The 19719-nt window shown below is 48.1% G+C and overlaps 1 protein-coding gene across 1 annotated transcript in view; it reads left to right on the top strand.

The window, feature by feature from the left end:
* The window catches only part of LOC140428030 (superoxide dismutase [Cu-Zn]-like), a 218140-nt gene that overhangs the window by 165836 nt on the left and 32585 nt on the right, over positions 1 to 19719 (top strand). The window lies entirely within an intron of this gene.

The following is a 19719-nucleotide window of genomic DNA, read 5'->3' as shown; positions in this document are numbered from 1 at the left end:
TGTCTTATGCACAACAGTTTTTACAAGCGGTCTCCCTCCCCCTTCCCCTGTTGGAGGTATGTTCCGTTTCCCCCTGCTGGGGGATGTTATTCTTTGTTGTTTGGTGTTGGGGCGGGGGGGACCTGCATGGTCCTGCCCTTCCTCCCTTCGCCCCCTCTGCTTCATTTTGTGCCTTCTTGGGGATCCCTTCCCTCCCCTCTGCCCCTGTCTCATGTGCGTGCCCTCCCTTGTCTTTCTCCTCCCCCCACCCCCGCTCTTCCGAGTCGCTGATTGCCTCAAACAGGTCTTGGAACAGACTGCTGAATGGCCCTCACGCTTTGTGGAAGCCCTCGTCCGCCCCTCGGATGATGTATTTGATCTTCTCCAGGCGGAGAAATTCCGCCAGGTCAGCCAGGGGTGGTGCTGCGAATCGCCAGCCGAGCAAGGTTGTCCAGCGTGCGATTAGTGATGCAAAAGCCAGGGCGTCGGGCCTTTTCCCCATATGAAAGACTGGCTGTTCCGAAACTCAGAAGACTGCCACTCTCGGGCACAGCTCCTCCCTCACTCCCACAACCTTGGACATTGCCTTGAAGAAGGCTGTCCAGAACCCGACAAGTCTGGGGCAGGCCGTAACATGTGGGCGTGGTTGGCCGGGCCTCCCCGGCACCGTTCACATTTGTCCTCCACCTCTGGGCCGAACCTACTCATTCGGGTTCTAGTCCAGGTGAGCATTGTGCACCACTTTAAACTGCAAAAGACTTAGCCTAGCGTAAGAGGATGTGAAATTGGCCCTGCTCAGTGCTTCATTCCAGAGTCTCCATCCCACTCCTGTCCCCAGTTCATCCTCCCATTTCCGTCCAGTTTCGTCCAGTGGTAGTCTTGCCCTGTCTAGTAACCGTCCGTATATGTTACCACAGTCCCCCCCCCCCCCCCCCCCCCAAACCCCTATTGTCCGTGTTGATTAGCTCCTCTAGGAGCGTGTCTCTCGGTGCCCTGGGGTACCTTTCTGCCTCCTTATGGAGAAGTTGTTTAATTTGGAGGTGCCTCAGTTCCTGTCCCATCAGTAGGTCCAGGTCCTCTGCCAGTTCGTCTAAGGTTGCGAGTCTGTAGAGGTCCCTAACTTAACATCATCCACCCCCCCACCCTCCCATCCTGTCTCCACTTTTTAAAGGTAGCGTCAGGAGGACATCTCGGTTAGGCGGAAATGCTGCCTCATTTGATTTCACGTCTTTAATGTGGCTACCGCCATTGGGCTGGATGTTTGTTTGTTTGTTTATTGTCACGTGTACTGAGGTACAGTGAAAGTATTTTTCTGCGTGCAGCTCAAACAGATAATTTGTTACATGAAAAGAAAATACATAGGGCAGCACCAGGTATACAATGTAACTACCGAGACACAGGCATCTGGTGGAACATACAGGAGTGTAATATTAATCAGGTCAGTCCACAAGAGGGTCGTTTCGGAGTCTGGTAACAGCGGGGAAGAAGCTGTTTTTGAGTCTGTTCATGCGTGTTCTCAGATTTCTGTATCTCCTGCCCGATGGAAGAAGTTGGAAGAGTGAGTAAGCTGGGTGGGAGGAGCCTTTGATTATGCTGCCTGTTTTCCCAAGGCAGCGGGAAGTGTAGATAGAGCCAATGGATGGGAGGCGGGTTTGTGTGATTGACTCTCTGAAGTTTCTTGCGGTCTTGGCCGAGTAGTTGCCATACCAAGCTGTGATGCAGCCAGATAGGAAGCTTTCGATGGTAAAAGTTGGTAAGAGTCAGTGTGGGCATGCCGAATTTCCTTGGTTTCCTGATGTGTGCTTTGATCGGGGGTGGGGGGGCACTATCGTGGTATACAACAAAGAACAAAGAAATGTACAGCACAGGAACAGGCCCTTCGGCCCTCCAAGCCCGTGCCGACCACGCTGCCCGACTAAACTACAATCTTCTACACTTCCTGGGTCCGTATCCCTCTATTCCCAGCCTATTCATGTATTTGTCAAGATGCCCCTTAAATGTCACTATCGTCCCTGCTTCCACCACCTCCTCCGGTAGCGAGTTCCAGGCACCCACTACCCTCTGCGTAAAAAACTTGCCTCGTACATCTACTCTAAACCTTGCCCCTCTCACCTTAAACCTATGCCCCCTAGTAATTGACCCCTCTACCCTGGGGAAAAGCCTCTGACTATCCACTCTGTCTATGCCCCTCATAATTTTGTATACCTCTATCAGGTCTCCCCTCAACCTCCTTCGTTCCAGTGAGAACAAACCAAGTTTATTCAACCGCTCCTCATAGCTAATGCCCTCCATACCAGGCAACATTCTGGTAAATCTCTTCTGCACCCTCTCTAAAGCCTCCACATCCTTCTGGTAGTGTGGCGACCAGAATTGAACACTATAGTCCAAGTGTGGCCTAACTAAGGTTCTATACAGCTGCAACATGACTTGCCAATTCTTATACTCAATGCCCCGGCCAATGAAGGCAAGCATGCCGTATGCCTTCTTGACTACCTTCTCCACCTGTGTTGCCCCTTTCAGTGACCTGTGGACCTGTACTCCTAGATCTCTTTGACTTTCAATACTCTTGAGGGTTCTACCATTCACTGTATATTCCCTACCTGCATTAGACCTTCCAAAATGCATTACCTCACATTTGTCCGGATTAAACTCCATCTGCCATCTCTCCGCCCAAGTCTCCAAACAATCTAAATCCTGCTGTATCCTCCGACAGTCCTCATCGCTATCCGCAATTCCACCAACCTTTGTGTCGTCTGCAAACTTACTAATCAGACCAGTTACATTTTCCTCCAAATCATTTATATATACTACAAAAAGCAAAGGTCCCAGCACTGATCCCTGTGGAACACCACTGGTCACAGCCCTCCAATTAGAAAAGCATCCTTCCATTGCTACTCTCTGCCTTCTATGGCCTAGCCAGTTCTGTATCCACCTTGCCAGCTCACCCCTGATTCCGTGTGACTTCACCTTTTGTACTAGTAAACCATGAGGGACCTTGTCAAAGGCCTTACTGAAGTCCATATAGACAACATCCACTGCCCTACCTGCATCAATCATCTTAGTGACCTCCTCGAAAAACTCGATCAAGTTAGTGAGACACGACCTTCCCTTCACAAAACCGTGCTGCCTCTCACTAATACGTCCATTTGCTTCCAAATGGGAGTAGATCCTGTCTCAAAGAATTCTCTCCAGTAATTTCCCTACCACTGAAGTAAGGCTCACCGGCCTGTAGTTCCCGGGATTATCCTTGCTACTCTTCTTAAACAGAGGAACAACATTGGCTATTCTCCAGTCCTCTGGGACATCCCCTGAAGACAGCGAGGATCCAAAGATTTCTGTCAAGGCCTCAGCAATTTCCTCTCCAGCCTCCTTCGGTATTCTGGGGTAGATCCCATCAGGCCCTGGGGACTTGTCTACCTTAATATTTTTTAAGACACCCAACACCTCGTCTTTTTGGATCTCAATGTGACCCAGGCTATCTACACACCCTTCTCCAGACTCAACATCTACCAATTTCTTCTCTTTGGTGAATACTGATGCAAAGTATTCATTTAGTACCTCGCCCATTTCCTCTGGCTCCACACATAGATTCCCTTGCCTATCCTTCAGTGGGCCAACCCTTTCCCTGGCTACCCTCTTGCTTTTTATGTACGTGTAAAAAGCCTTGGGATTTTCCTTAACCCTATTTGCCAATGACTTTTCGTGACCCCTTCTAGCCCTCCTGACTCCTTGCTTAAGTTCCTTCCTATATTCCACGCAGACTTCGTCTGTTCCCAGCCTTTTAGCCCTGACAAATGCCTCCTTTTCCTTTTTGACGAGGCCTACAATATCTCTCGTCATCCAAGGTTCCCGAAAATTTCCGTATTTATCCTTCTTCCTCACAGGAACATGCCGGTCCGGAATTCCTTTCAACTGCCACTTGAAAGCCTCCCACATGTCAGTTGTTGATTTGCCCTCAAACATCCGCCCCCAATCTATGTTCTTCAGTTCCCGCCTAATATTGTTATAATTAGCCTTCCCCCAATTTAGCACATTCATCCTAGGACCACTCTTATCCTTGTCCACCAGTACTTTAAAACTTACTGAATTGTGGTCACTGTTACCGAAATGCACCCCTACTGAAACATTTACCACCTGGCCGGGCTCATTCCCCAATACCAGGTCCAGTACCGCCCCTTCCCTAGTTGGACTGTCTACATATTGTTTTAAGAAGCCCTCCTGGATGCTCCTTACAAACTCCGCCCCGTCTAAGCCCCTGGCACTAAGTGAGTCCCAGTCAATATTGGGGAAGTTGAAGTCTCCCATCACCACAACCCTGTTGTTTTTACTCTTTTCCAAAATTTGTCTACCTATCTGCTCCTCTATCTCCCGCTGGCAGTTGGGAGGCCTGTAGTAAACCCCCAACATTGTGACTGCACCCTTCTTATTCCTGATCTCTACCCATATAGCCTCACTGCCCTCTGAGGTGTCCTCCCGCAGTACAGGTGTGATATTCTCCCGAACCAGTAGCGCAACTCCGCCTCCCCTTTTACATCCCCCTCTATCCCGCCTGAAACATCTAAATCCTGGAACGTTTAGCTGCCAATCCTGCCCTTCCCTCAACCAGGTCTCTGTAATGGCAACAACATCATAGTTCCAAGTTCTAATCCAAGCTCTAAGTTCATCTGCCTTACCCGTAATACTTCTTGCATTAAAACATATGCACTTCAGGCCACCAGACCCGCTGTGTTCAGCAACTTCTCCCTGTCTGCTCTGCCTCAGAGCCACACTGTCCCTATTCCCTAGTTCTCCCTCAATGCTCTCACCTTCTGACCTATTGCTCCCGTGCCCACCCCCCTGCCATACTAGTTTAAACCCTCCCGTGTGACACTAGCAAACCTCGCGGCCAGGATATTTATGCCTCTCCGGTTTAGATGCAACCCATCCTTCTTATACAGGTCACACCTGCCCCGGAAGAGCTCCCAGTGGTCCAGATAATGGAAACCCTCCCTCCTACACCAGCTGTTTAGCCACGTGTTTAGCTGCTCTATCTTCCTACATCCCCACACTCTCTCGGCTGCGGCCGCCTAGTGGTAGTACTGTCGGTTCGGTGAGGCTAAACGCACCATAGTTTTTCCTCCTTACCCCACCGCCCCCTGCCCCCCTCACACTCACTCACACACACACACACACGCCATTTTCCCGACTTTGTAGAAATAGGCCTTAGAGATGAAGATCGGTATGGATCTCAACAGGAAGAGGAACCTCGGCAGTACTTGGCTTTTTCCTCTCCATCAGCAACTCTACGGCCGGTGACCTCGGTGTATTTTCTGTCGACCTCCAGAATGGAGTCAATCAGCTGTTGCATGGCCACCCTCTCTTCCCTATCTCTTCATGCCTTGTAGGCTATAATTTCTCCCCTAAACACTGTCTTTAGAACAGTGTTCCCCAGAACAGGTTCCCCTAAGCCGCCACCAACCTTTGTACCTTGGTCCATAACTGTCCTTGTCACCCACCCCATCCTCTTAATAATCAATATGGCCACACCCTTAGCCCTCGTCCCATAACATGAGTGATACGTCTGTCCCACACAACCCTTTCTTCTTTTTTTTAAAATAATTTTTATTAAGGTTTTCATAAAATATCAATAACAAAATGAAAAAAGAACCCAACAGGGGTAAGTACAAAACACAGTCTAGAAAAGCAATCCTCCATACCCCCCTCCCCCCTGTACATAAATAATAAATTATCATTAACACCCCGACTTAACACAACAGGTATTTACACTCCCTCAGATCCTTCAGTGCAATTAACAAAAACAAAATTAAAGTAACCCCCCCCCCCCGAGTTGCTGCTGCCATTGACCAATGTCTACCGTTCTGCCAGGAAGTCTAACAACGGTTGCCACCGCCTAAAGAACCCTTGTACCGACCCTCTCAAGGCGAATTTCACCCTCCAATTTAACGAACCCTGCCATATCGCTGATCCAGGATTCCACGCTTGGGGGCCTCGCATCCTTCCACTGAAGAAGAATCCTTCGCCGGGCTACCAGGGACGCAAAGGCCAGAATTCCGGCCTCTTTCGCCTCCTGCACTCCCGGCTCCTCTGCCACCCCAAATATTGCGAGCCCCCAGCCCGGTTTGACCTTGGATCCTACCACCCTCGACACCGTCCTCGCTACACCCTTCCAAAATTCTTCCAGCGCTGGGCATGTCCAGAACATATGGGTGTGATTTGCTGGGCTCCCTGAGCACCTAACACACCTGTCCTCACACCCAAAGAACCGGCTGATCCTTGTCCCGGTCATGTGTGCCCTGTACAGCACCTTAAACTGTATGAGGCTGAGCCTCGCGCACGATGTGGAAGAGTTCACCCTCCCTAGGGCATCTGCCCACGTCCCTTCCTCAATCTCCTCTCCCAACTCCTCCTCCCACTTATCTTTCACCTCCACCACCGAGGCCTCCTCCTCCTCCTGCATCACCTGGTAAGTTTCCGAGATCTTCCCCACTCCCACCCACCCCCCCCGAGAGCACTCTGTCCTGTACTGTGTGTGGCAGTACCCGCGGGAATTCCACCACCTGCCGCCTGGCAAACGCCCTTACCTGTAAGTACCTGAAAGTGTTCCCCAGGGGGAGCCTGTACCTCTTCTCCAGCTCACCCAGGCTCGCGAACTTCCCGTCCACAAACAGGTCCCCCACCTTTCGTATCCCTGCCCTGTGCCACATCGAAAACCCTCCACCTGTTCTCCCTGGGGCGAACCGGTGGTTCCCCCGTATTGGGGTCCACGCCGAGGCTCCAACTTCCCCCCTATGCCGCCTCCACTGCCCCCAAATTTTGAGGGCATCCGCCACCACCGGGCTCGTGGTATACGTCCCTGGAGGGAGCGGCAGCGGCGCCGTTGCCAGTACCCCCAGACTCGTACCCACACAAGACACAGTTTCCAGCCTCTTCCATGCAGCCCCCTCCATCACCCACTTGCGCACCATCGTCGCATTGGCGGCCCAGTAGTACCCACAGAGGTTGGGCAGCGCCAGTCCCCCCCTATCTCTACTCCGCTCCAGGAACACCCATCTCACCCTCGGAGTCCCTCGCGCCCACACAAACCCCATTATACACCTGTTAACCTGCCTAAAAAAAGCCTTCGGGATAAACACAGGGAGGCACTGGAACAGGAACAAAAACCTTGGGAGCACCGTCATTTTGATTGACTGAACCCTACCCGCCAAGGACAGTGGCAGCGAGTCCCACCTCTTGAACCCCTCCTCCATTTGCTCCACCAGCCCTGTAAAATTCAGCCTATGCAGGGCCCCCCAGCTCCTGGCCACCTGAACCCCCAAATACCTGAAGCTCCTCTCCGCCCTTTTTAGTGGGAGCTCGCCAATCCCCCTCTCTTGGTCCCCTGGGTGAACCACGACCAGCTCGCTCTTCCCCATGTTGAGCTTGTACCCCGAAAAGTCCCCGAATTCCCTAAGAATCCTCATTACCTCCGGCATTCCCCCCACCGGGTCCGCCACATACAGCAGCAGGTCATCCGCATAGAGCGACACCCTATGCTCCTCCCCACCCCGCACCAACCCCCTCCAGTTCCTTGACTCCCTCAGTGCCATAGCCAGGGGTTCAATCGCCAGTGCGAAGAGCAGGGTGGACAGGGGACACCCCTGCCTCGTCCCTCGGTGCAACCGAAAGTATTCGGACCTCCTCCTGTTTGTGGCCACACTCACCATCGGGACCTCATACAACAGCCTAACCCACCTGACAAACCCCTCCCCAAACCCGAACGTCTCCAGCACCTCCCACAGGTACCCCCATTCTACCCTATCGAAGGCTTTCTCAGCGTCCATTGCCACCACTATCTCCGCCTCCCCCTCCCTCGCCGGCATCATGATAACGTTCAAATGCCTCCGCACATTTGCGTTCAACTGCCTCCCCTTCACAAACCCCGTCTGGTCTTCATGGATGATCTGCGGCACACAATCCTCGTGGCTAAGACCTTCGCCAGCATCTTGGCATCTACATTTAGCAAGGAAATTGGTCTGTAAGGCCCACACTGCAGAGGATCCTTGTCCCGCTTCAGGATCAAGGAGATCAGTGCCCGGGACATTGTCTATGCCCTTCTCAGGTGTTTGCTTTGGTCTGCTGTGCCACCGCAGGACCCTCTCACGGTCCTGGTATCGATGAAGCTTTGCGATAATCACCGTGGCTGCTCCCCGGCCTTGGATTTTGGCCAGAGCGACCTGTACACCCTGTCGAGCTCTGGGGGTTTGGGGAAGCTGTCTCTCCCAACTAGGTTATCCTTCATTCGAGCAGCGTAGTCCGTCGGGTCTTTGCCGTCGATGACTTAACCACGATCCTGATGTTTTGTCGTTGGGACCTTTTCTACTGGTCCTCGACTTTTCCTCTCAGCTTACTCTAGGCCGCCACCAACCTTTTTACTTCGACCTCCAGGGCATCGATTCTGTCGCTCTGGTCTGTCGAGGCCCTTTTCAGGTCGAGGATCGTCCTCTCCTGGGTTGTCATTTTTTCCCCAGCCGGTCAATTGCCTTCTGCATGGTGGCCGTCGCCTCCGGTACCGACACCTTGACCAACAGCTGGATCTTTATCCTGATCGCCTCCTCCATGGCGGTCAGTTCCTTCATCAGGAAATTCTTCCATTCGTCTACAGATGGTGGGGGCAGGGGGAGGCTGATGCTCAGGTTGTTGGCTGCCCTCTCTACTGGGTGGCTGGGTCTCTTTGCCTCGTGGGTCTGCTATCTCATCCGCATACTAGTCGTGGCACTTTCCGCCCCTTCTGCCGGCTCTTCGGCCCCTCGAGCTCCCATTCGCTGGCATCCTTCCTCAGTTACCCTCCTTTAGTTGTGGAGGGATTTTTTTTCCTTGAAATTTGGGCACAATTCAGCCAGAAGTGCCTTTTTTTGTCCCGGTTCAAAGAAGAGCCACCTCCATGTGCGTCCTCTCAGCACATCAGCGTCACCGGAAGTCAAACATTCATATTAACCATACCCACTTACTTAATTTTTTGAAAAACAGTGTAGATTAGTGCAATGTATTATAGAATTGCAGTGCTGAAGGAGGCCCTTCGGCCCATTGGGTCTGCACCGGCCCTTGTCAAGAGCACACCACTTAAGCCCACACCTCCAACTTATCCCCATAACCCAGTGAACCCAATCCTTTATTGGACACAAACAGCAATTTATCATGGCCAATCCACCTAACCGACACATCTTTGGACTGTGGGAGGAAACCGGAGCCTCCGGAGGAAACCTCTGCAGACACTGGGAGAACGTGCAGACTCCGCACAGACAGTGACCCAAGCCATGAATCGAACCTGGGACCACGGAGCTGTGAAGCAACTGTGCTAACTGATGGGCATGCTGAATTATGTAACAAGTAGCAGAATGATATGAAAGTCGGCTGTCTAGCAGAAAACCGAGATTAAGAGTTAAAGGAAGTTTCTCTGATTTGCAAAAAGCGGATGTGGTGTCCCGAATGTTCTGGAACAATTGTTGTCTTAAAATTCCCTACTAAACTAGTGGGTATAGCGAATAATATGGAGTACTGCACCAAAATAGAAAGACATAAATGTGCTTGCAGAGTGCAATTAATTTCAACATAAACTGAGGTGATTTAGTTTGGTGGGAAGAATGAGGAGGCCTCTTAATTAAGAAAATAAAAGGAGTAGCAGAACAAAGAGATCATGGAGTGCATACTTAAGTACATAAAACTAGCTTCACAAGTTGATAAGACTATAAGGCTTGTAAACAAGGATTGCCTTTAGTTCTATGGAAATACAAAAATGGTGGTAATGTTAAATTTACATTGAAGCTTGGTTACGACACACCAGAAGTTTTTGGCCTAGATTTCTGCCACTTTGGTTGTCTGTGACAAGCTCCGCTCAAGTGACTGAGGCACCAGACCATTGTTTCAGGATGCCATTGGATTCTCCACAAGGTTCCTGGTCACAGAGTAGCAAGTTGAATAGCCCAGAATAGCTACCGTGGAGATGGTTAGCAGTTTCAAATTCCATGGGGTACACATCTCCAAAAATCTGTCCTGGTCCACCCACGTCGACGCTACCACCAAGAAAGCACAACAGCGCCTATACTTCCTCAGGAAATGAAGGAAATTCGGCATGTCCACATTAATTCTTACCAACTTTTACAGAAGCTCCATAGAAAGCATTCTATCTGGCTGCATCACAGCCTGGTATGGCAACTGCTCGGCCCAGGACCACAAAAAACTTCAGAGAGTCGTGAACACAGCCCAGTCCATCACACGAACCTGCCTCCCATCCATTGTCTCCATCTACACCTCCCGCTGCCTGGGGAAAGCGGGTAGCATAATCAAAAAACCCTCCCACCCAGCTTACTCACTCTTCCAACTTCTTCCATCAGGCAGGAGATACAGAAGTCTGAGAACACGCACGAACAGACTCAAAAACAGCTTCTTCTCCAGTGTTACCAGACTCCTAAATGACCCTCTTATGAACTGACCTCATTAACACTGCACCCCTGTATTCTTCATCCGATGCCAGTGCTCATGTAGTTACATTCTGTACCTTGTGCTGCCCTATTATGTATTTTCTTTTATTTCCTTTTCTTTTCATGTACTTAATGATCTGTTGAGCTGTTCGCAGAAAAATACTTTTCACTGTACCTCGGTAGATGGTGGGTACAGCTGACACTCAAAGATGGTGGGTACAGCTGACTTGCCAGTACGAATGTGTGTAACTGCTGCCAGGATAATGAGCATTCACCAAGAGGGTCTTGGGCATGGTGGCATACCAGCCAAGCATTCATGAAGTTGAGGTACACTTCCGTGTTGATATTTAGGGCCCAGTGAGCCACATAAGACATAGGAGCAGAATTAGGCCACTCGGCCTATCGAGTCTGCTCCACCATTCAATCATGGCTAATATTTTTCTCATCCCCATTCTCCTGCCTTCTTTCCTTAACCCCTGATCCCCTTATGAATCAAGAACCTCTATCGCTGTCTTAAAATCGCTCAGTGATGTGAACACTCGATGGCATCCTGCTTCATTGGAAATCCTGCTTGCCTGACAAGGCAGTATGCCAGTTCCTACTGTGTGACTCTGGTTAGAGAGAAAACTATTAAGTCCTCTCTTCTGTCCAGAGCCTTTGTTACCTCCCTGATGTAGCATGCATTGCAAACTATTAAATGTTGGAAATATCACCAGAACCTGTCTGGAAGGATCTGCTGGCCTTGCCATCCTCGCCCTGCTGTGAAGCTGAAGACGGATTGCAGAAGGCGCTACAGTTCAGTCACTACAATCTCGATGAACTGTAGCCGTCTCAGACACTGCTCTTGGCTGAGCTGGAAGTAGGAGAAATGTTTTCTGAAGATCTTTAGTGGATGGAGCCTCCTCCTATCTCTGCATACATGTCTTCTTCTCTTGTCTGTGTTCCACTTCCAAATCAGGTTACAGCCCAAGAGTTTCTATAGCTATAGCCCTCATCGCTGAGTGCCGGTTTTCTCCTGACAAGCCTTTTACGCCTCCGACTGCCGCCTTCGTGTCCGGCACTAGTCCCTTGTGAATCCAAGACTTCAATTCCTCTAATAACAATTAACACAGTATTTCCACCAACTCTGCAGCAGCAAAGGAAAGTCAAAAAGCACCTCACCTTAAAGTTGGATGATAATCCCTTTGAATCGGACCAGTGGGAGGTTCCTCATGTAACAGAACACACATTCAGCTGGGAGGATTAAGGGAAGGTCATGGTCATAGAGTTTTACAGCGCCAGCCATCAAGCACTTATCTATTCCAATCCCATTTTTCAGCACTTGGTTGGTAGCCTTGTATGCTAAGGCGTTTCAAGTGCTCATCTAAATGCTTCTTTAATGTTGTGAGGGTTCGTGCCTATACCATCTTTTCAGGCAGTAAGTTCCAAATTCCCACCACCCTCTGGGTGAAAATATTTTTCCTCAAATCCCCTCAAAATCTCTACTCCTTAGCTTAAATCTATGCGCCCTCTACTAAGGGGGAAAATGTTCTTCCTATTTACGCAACTCATAGCTGAAATGCACCACCCCCATGCAACATTCTGGTCAATCTCCTTTGCACCCTTTCTATTCACTTGCGTTGTTAGGCCTCCCAAAATGTATTGTGTCTCACTTTTCAGGGTAGTCTGGAAAGCCATAGCTGAGGTAGATCAGCATGATCTTAATGGAGGAGCCTGCCTGAGGATCCAAATGGCCTACTCCTTCTATCAGTCCTGAAAGCAATGCCAATTCCAGGCGCTGGATAAACATCCCTTCTGAAGTCATTGTGGTGGAGAAAGGTCACATGAGCCAAAATTCTGGCCTATCAATCAGTTTAATGTTACTATTCTGGGTTGCAGACCCAGTTTGCTGTTGCAACATCCAACTGTCATGCCACAAAGAAGGGGAGCTCCATCCAGGCAGGACAACCGCCCCGTCTAACCTGACTGCTGAGAGATGTTGTATTGTCGACAGAGCCGACTCAATCTGTACATGCCTACTTCATCTTGTGACATCAACACCATCTGACACTATCCGAAAAGCAAATCTTTCAACACCAAGTTTCCAGATAGCTGACTTTGAACCGTGAAATAATTTCTCATTGGACTCTGATTCTGGACTCTGGAACTCATGTGAACCAATATTCATTTTTCTCTGTGGTCCTTGTACTGTAAAACCACTTTTTTCTATCTCTACCTTTCCCTTTTCTGTGTGAATGTGGAGTGGGAAGTTGTGAACACACTTCGTGGGTTTTGAATGAAAATAAACGGAGTTTCTGAGTTACTTCTAATTCGGGTTTGCTGTGGATTATTAGTAATATTGGAACGTACAAAACTGAGGGTTGGGAAACTACACCACTGCTTATTTGAAAAATAAACTAATTCAAAATACTTTGTAGACAGGTGGTAAGAACCATCAAATTCCTACAGTGCAGAAGGAGGCCATTCGCCCCATCAAGTCTGCACTGACCCTCTGAAAGAGCACTCAACCTCGGCCTACTCCCCCACATGATCCCCGCAACCCCATAACCTAACCTGCACATCTTTAGCCGCCACAGGGTAATTTAATGTGGCCAATCCATCTAACCTATACATCTTTCGACTGTGGGAGGAAACCCACGCAGACATGGGAAGAACATGCAAACTTCGCACAGTCAACCGAGTTCGGAATCGGACCTAGGTCCCTGGCACTGTTGTGGCGCACTGCTAACCACTGTGCCACGTACCGCCCCAACCACGAGGAAACCCCCTCCCATGCCCAACAGAAATTAGGATCGTGGGCCCAGGAAGACCCATTCAAGTTTACCCAGAGTCCTCATTTTAAAAAAATATAAATTTAGAGTACCCAATTATTTATTTATTTTTCCAATTGAGGGGTAATTTGGCATGGCCAATCCACCTAGCCTGCACATCTTTGGGTTGTGGGGGTGAGACCCACACAAACACGGGGAAAATGTGCAAACTCCACACGGACAGTGACCGGGATCGAACCTGAGGGTCCTCAGCGCCGTGAGACAGCAGTGCTGTCCACTGCGTCACCATGCCGCCCCTCTGAGAGCCCTAATCTTAAGACACAAGACAAATATGATATAAAAGTGATGAAATTGAGTTCTTTCTGTCCAGTCTGATCTCAATCAAAAGGCTGAGTTCGGATTTGTAGGTATTGTTTTATTTTATTTCGAATAGCTTGCAAGCCAGACTCACTCTGTAACAGCAGGACCAACACTGTTCCTGAGATCCCCAGAGCAAGTGAACAAAGGGAGCACAGAATCTGGTTTCATACATATGGATTCAGCCTCAGGTTTTACATACCCACGACCAAATAAGGTAACGGTGACAAATACTAGATTCTTATAGGTCCTTTTCACACATTCCTTGACCTGGCCATGTAACCTGAACTCCACAACCACTGATCCTGATAGGCACATTCTTCTCCTTGGGCCTCTTTCTCCCAGCATCCTTTGCAGTATCCTTTGTGCAAAGAACCGATCCTAATAGCTACCCATCCCCCTCTCGCCATGCTTTACTCAATCTCCCTGTTCACTCCCTGCAACCCGAATTAATGTCTGTAATGCACTATTCTAACTGGTCATCCCAGGCTAATGCTCTTTTCTTTCGTTCAATTCCTCATTCTCTCCTTTTATCATTCTATGATAACTACTATGCCGCCTCCTAACCAACATTCCCTTTCGCTACCCGCTGACAATGGGACACCATTGTCGTTGTGGCAGGCGCATTGGCCTGACGTTTGGGTTACGCTACATCTCCGTTCCATGCAGGTGGAGAACAGACGTGTTATATTTTCTTTCACCTCTGCCACAAGGGTCTCTATTGCTAGAGAAATGTTTGGGTAGGTATTCCCCCTAATGGTCAAAAAGTGTGCTAACAATTCGCCAGACCAACAATAGTCCTGTTGCTGTCTCGGTCCAAATTCGGATTTTGGTTAGGCATACAACTCCCAGTGTCCATTATAAACATCCCCGGTTAATAACCTGTATCAATGTCTGGTCTGAAAGACCGTCCTGATATTCATTACATTCCGTACATAAACACCTCATCACATTTTTACAGCCACTGGCTCTCCGATTGGGTTCCTTCTCGTTGGATGGTCGCCAGTAACGGGATGTCATCTTGGTGAGTGGTGATGGGCCGAGTCTATCAGCACATCTGAGCCATAGTCATCTTACAACACATACTAAGGCATCCAATGATTATACAATATATAATTATAATAACAAAGATTGTCAATCCATGTATCAGGTAAAATCCCATGACCGAGCTCTGAGAGCTGACTCGGAGCTGAATCCTGCTGTAGGGTTTACATCCCCCTTCTAGTTGTACTGACTAGCAGCTATCCCCGACCCTTGTCATGTGTGTGTACATGGCGTGATTTGTAAACTGTGCACGGAAATCAACTGTAAATTCGTCCATCCCGCACACCAGTGTCGATAGACTCTTTGTATTGTTCTTGCCTCAAGTCCAATCACCGTGAACCATAGCTGTCGCTACTCAGGAAGGTAACACAATAGCTATATCCATGTGTTCCACTACCTACAAGGCATCTGATTACCTTGGGGTAGCAGCACCATAGAAGCTTCCTCGTGTCCCTGAGAAACAGCACACAACTCAGTCCATCAGCTATGAAAAATATTTTTACCCCTCACTGGTATTTGTTTTTGGAAGTGCTTTTTGTTTCGCTTTGGAATGATAAATTATGATATCATGTACTATCCACTGATTATCTTGCTTTATGAATTGCAGAAGCTTCAATCAATCCTGTTTTTATTCCTGACTTCCTCACACTAACGTCTATCATTATACTGAACCATGTAGTCTGCCAGCCCTGGCTTACATGAGACATTTGGAGTACTGTGTACAGTTCTGGTCGCCTCATTTTAGGAAGGATGTTGAAGCTTTGGAAAAGGTGCAAAGGAGATTTACCAGGATGTTGCCTGGAATGGAGAATAGGTCTTACGAGGAAAGGTTGAGGGTGCTAGGCCTTTTCTCATTAGAACGGAGAAGGATGAGGGGCGACTTGATAGAGGTTTATAAGATGATCAGGGGAATAGATAGAGTAGACAGTCAAGAGACTTTTTCCCCGGGTGGAACAAACCATTACAAGGGGACATAAATTTAAGGTGAATGGTGGAAGATATAGGGGGGATGTCAGAGGTAGGTTCTTTACCCAGAGAGTAGTGGGGGCATGGAATGCACTGCCTGTGGAAGTAGTTGAGTCGGAAACATTAGGGACCTTCAAGCAGCTATTGGATAGGTACATGGATTACGGTAAAATGATATAGTGTAGATTTATTTGTTCTTAAGGGCAGCACGGTAGCATTGTGAATAGCACAATTGCTTCACAGCTCCAGGGTCCCAGGTTCGATTCCGGCTTGGGTCACTGTCTGTGCGGAGTCTGCACATCCTCCCCGTGTCTGCGTGGGTTTCCTCCGGGTGCTCCGGTTTCCTCCCACAGTCCAAAGATGTGCAGGTTAGGTGGATTGGCCATGATAAATTGCCCTTAGTGTCCAAAATTGTCCTTAGTGTGGGGTGGAGGTGTTGACTTTGGGTAGGGTGCGCTTTCCAAGAGCCGGTGCAGACTCAATGGGCCGAATGGCCCCCTTCTGCCCTGTAAATTCAATGATAATCTATGATTAATCTAGGACAAAGGTTTGGCACAACATCGTGGGCCGAAGGGCCTGTTCTGTGCTGTATTTTTCTATGTTCTAATACTCAGTTTTCTTCAAATCCCTTTTGTCCGTTATCATTTTCCTCACTTGCCATTATTTGTTTGTTTGTTTTTTTACTTTGCAATAACACCACTTGCACATTTAATACAGTCAACTTTTGGGGTTACAACCCAATTGAATCCATACATAACAGTCCCTAACAACTTACAGGACATTTTGTCCGTAATAACTATTACATTCTCCAATGCAATATTGTTTGCTGCATTGGTTACAAATTTCCCACCGTGGCATCAAGCTGCCAAAATTCTTAAACTATTGGCATTTAAAATGCGGGGGTTCCTCGTCAGTTGCTGCCATCTGCCGAGACCCTGAATAACTGCACCGCGTAGTACATACCCCGTGGAGACCACAGATCATCCATCAGCCAACATTCAGTTTGAGATGTCTGACCGGAGGTTTCACTATTCAGGAATAATTTGATTTGTTTCTAACCGGTAATGCTTTTCTTCTTCAGGCTCTGTCATTTAATTCCCTCAAATATGTAGCCAATTGTATCATTAGTTACCCCCCCCCCCCCCCCCCCCCCCATGCAGTCTAAAACATTCTTCTCTGGAGTGTCTTTCTTGTTCTTCGTCTGTGTTATTTTTGCTTCATCTGAAAACCAAATGAACAGCCGAAGGCGGAGAGGGCCCTATTTCTTAACTTGTATCTTTCTATTCTTGTTTGGATATTCCAGAAGTGCCCTCTCCAGGACTTATGGATTTCCATTTAATTCCCTTTTTTTTTGAGCAGCCAAGACTATGCTGAGTTCAGCTAATCATTTACAAATCCCAATTTATACATTTTGATTTTGCTTTTTGTTTACTTCCCGAGACTTGTGTTCTAAATAACTTCCACAATGTTAATCATTATTACTGATTTTCTAAAGAATTTTCAAATACTTACCCCGTTTTAAATCTCACTGCCGTGTATACCTCCTAATTGATGTGCAACTTCGTTTTGCAAAACACAACATTTTAAAAACTAGGTCTACTAGAGGAAGTTCCCAACTTCTTATTAAACACACACACTCATTCATCCACCAAGATCTCCACTCAACCGAAAGGAATTCTAATCATTACAATCCTGAAATTTCCTAATCATTTCCAAGTCTTTGGTTCCCCCTAGTGGCGATTCATCTCCCAACTTTTTCACTCAAAAGACATATCTCCCCCTAACAAAATCCAACTTTAATCAATTCTAATTGTACGGCATTGAATTGTCTCCAGAAGATTCCCTCAGTGGTCTTAACTGAATTGTCTGTGACATTCCCTCTACCCGTTAAAGAACTTAACCAAATTGAAGTGTAATTCAATACAACCAATTTTAATTTTCAACCCACATGCACGGACTTGAATTATTGTTCGATATTCCCTCAATTCCCGTTACCTCAGCCGTATACCTACATCGACTGAAATTAAGTTTTCTAATCTGCCAGACTGACCTTTGATTTCGTCGAACGATCTTACCCGACCATAGGCGAGTGACCAAACCCACTTTGGACCATGAGGCAGGGGGAAACCGACGTGGTCCTTTATAATTTACTCACACCGTGGGCCAATTTCCCCTCTCCGTCCAAGGTTGGTTTAATTCTGATTTTGCGGATAGTCGGGAATTCGTCCGAGAAATCCCACCGCTGCCACCAAATGATGAAATTGAGTTCTTTCTGTCCAGTCTGGTCTCAGTCAAAAGGCTGAGTTCGGATTTGTAGGTATTGTTTTATCATATTTCAAATAGCTTGCAAGCCAGACTCACTCTGATAACAGCAGGACCACACTGTTCCTGAGATCCCCAGAGCAAGTGAACAAAGGGAGCACAGAATCTGGCTTCATACATATGGATTCAGCCTCAAGTTTTACAAAGCCACGACCAAATAAGGTAACGGTGACAAATACAAGATTCTTTTGGGCCTTTTCCACATTCCTTGACATGGCCATGTAACCTGACCTCCACAACCACTGATCCTGATCAGCCCATTAAACATTCCTCCCCTTGTGCCTCTTTCTCCCAGCATCCTTTGCAGTATCCTTTGTGCAAAGAACCGGTCCTAATAGCTACCCATCCCCCTCTCGCCATGCTTTACCCAATCTCCCTGTTCACTCCCTGCAACCCGAATTAATGTCTATAATGCACTATTCTAACTGGTCATCCCAGTCTAATGCTCTTTTCTTTAGTTTAATTCCTCAAAAGAATCAGTTGGAAGCTAAGAGGAAAGATTCAGTGGCTGGAATGATTTTTAAAACACAGGAAATTTTCCCTGACACTAACCCTGACTCAAAATCCCTTCCCCTTGCCAAATTAGAGCTGGAAAAGCTCAAGATACAGCTAGAGTTTCAGGAAAGAGAAAAGAGAGAGAAAGTAAACAGAAGAGGGAAAGAGAAAGGGAGAGAGAAGAATTCCAGCTCAAAAAATTGGAAATGGAGCTAGCAGCTCAAATAGAGAGAGACCAGACAGCTGGAAACTGAGAGGGAAATCTTCTCTACCCAGTAGTCTCTCTCTGCACGTTCACCCCGTGTCTGCGTGGGTTTCCTCCGGAGGCTCCGTTTTCTTCCCACAGTCCAAAGATGTGCAGGTTAGGTGAATTGGCCATGCTAAATTGCCCTTCGTGTCCAAAAAGATTAGGTGCGGTTACGGGGATAGGGGTGGAGGCATGAGCTTAAGTAGGGTGCTCTTTCCAAGGGCCGGTGCAGGTGCAGACTCGATGGGTCGAATGGCCACCTTCTGCACTGTAAGTTCTATGATTCTATGCCTTACGAGGGATTGTGTGACTTGGCATTGCTGGAGAAATTCAAAAAGCACTTACTCTCCAATCTACCAATGTTCTTAGAACAGCAGAGAATCCTCACGACCAGAGATGTAGCAATCACAGCAGATAGTACGATCTCACCCATAGGCCCTAACACTCAAGCAAACCCTTTCCAAACCATCCCATGACCATTGGAAAGATAAGCTGGACGACGAAGATAGGAAAGGCACTCCACTTAGAAGGGACAATACAAATGGGGATGTGAAAAGTCCCACTGCAAACCTAAAGGAGAACACCCAGAGGCCAGTGTATTTGCACTTTAATAAAATAGGCCACACCAGACCTGAGTGCTGGAATTCGCAAGGGACGTACATGGTTCCGGCAGGAGTGGTACTCTGAAGGATGCCTCAATGGATCGTGATGCAGAGACCCTTGTTGCAGAAGCTGATCCTTGTGAGGGCATGGCACTATGTGTGTCGGAGCCGAACACAGACCAAGAGAGTCTCCAGAATGTTGGCGTTTCAGGAACAAATGTCCCCATGCCCATCCCAGGATGCGAGCAAGTAATGGGGACACGGGGCCACTCAGTCCTTAATGTTGGAGAGAAACATAAGTCTATCCACTGAGTTCGCCTTGGAACTGTTCAGTGAAGTGGGAAGCGATCTGTGTTACCCCCCTTTCTAGGTGTGGTATTATCAGGTATTGCGGTACCTAAGAGGCTGATGACCATTGGTTAAACCTAGGAGTTTACCATTGGCTGTTGATACGTAGCTCCGCCCTGACAGGCGGAGTA

The sequence above is a fragment of the Scyliorhinus torazame genome, chromosome 8 (assembly GCF_047496885.1).
Source record: "Scyliorhinus torazame isolate Kashiwa2021f chromosome 8, sScyTor2.1, whole genome shotgun sequence".
NCBI classification, from domain to species: Eukaryota; Metazoa; Chordata; class Chondrichthyes; order Carcharhiniformes; family Scyliorhinidae; genus Scyliorhinus; species Scyliorhinus torazame.
Note: the sequence above shows the minus strand (reverse complement) of the source record. Positions and strands in the feature narration are given on the sequence as shown.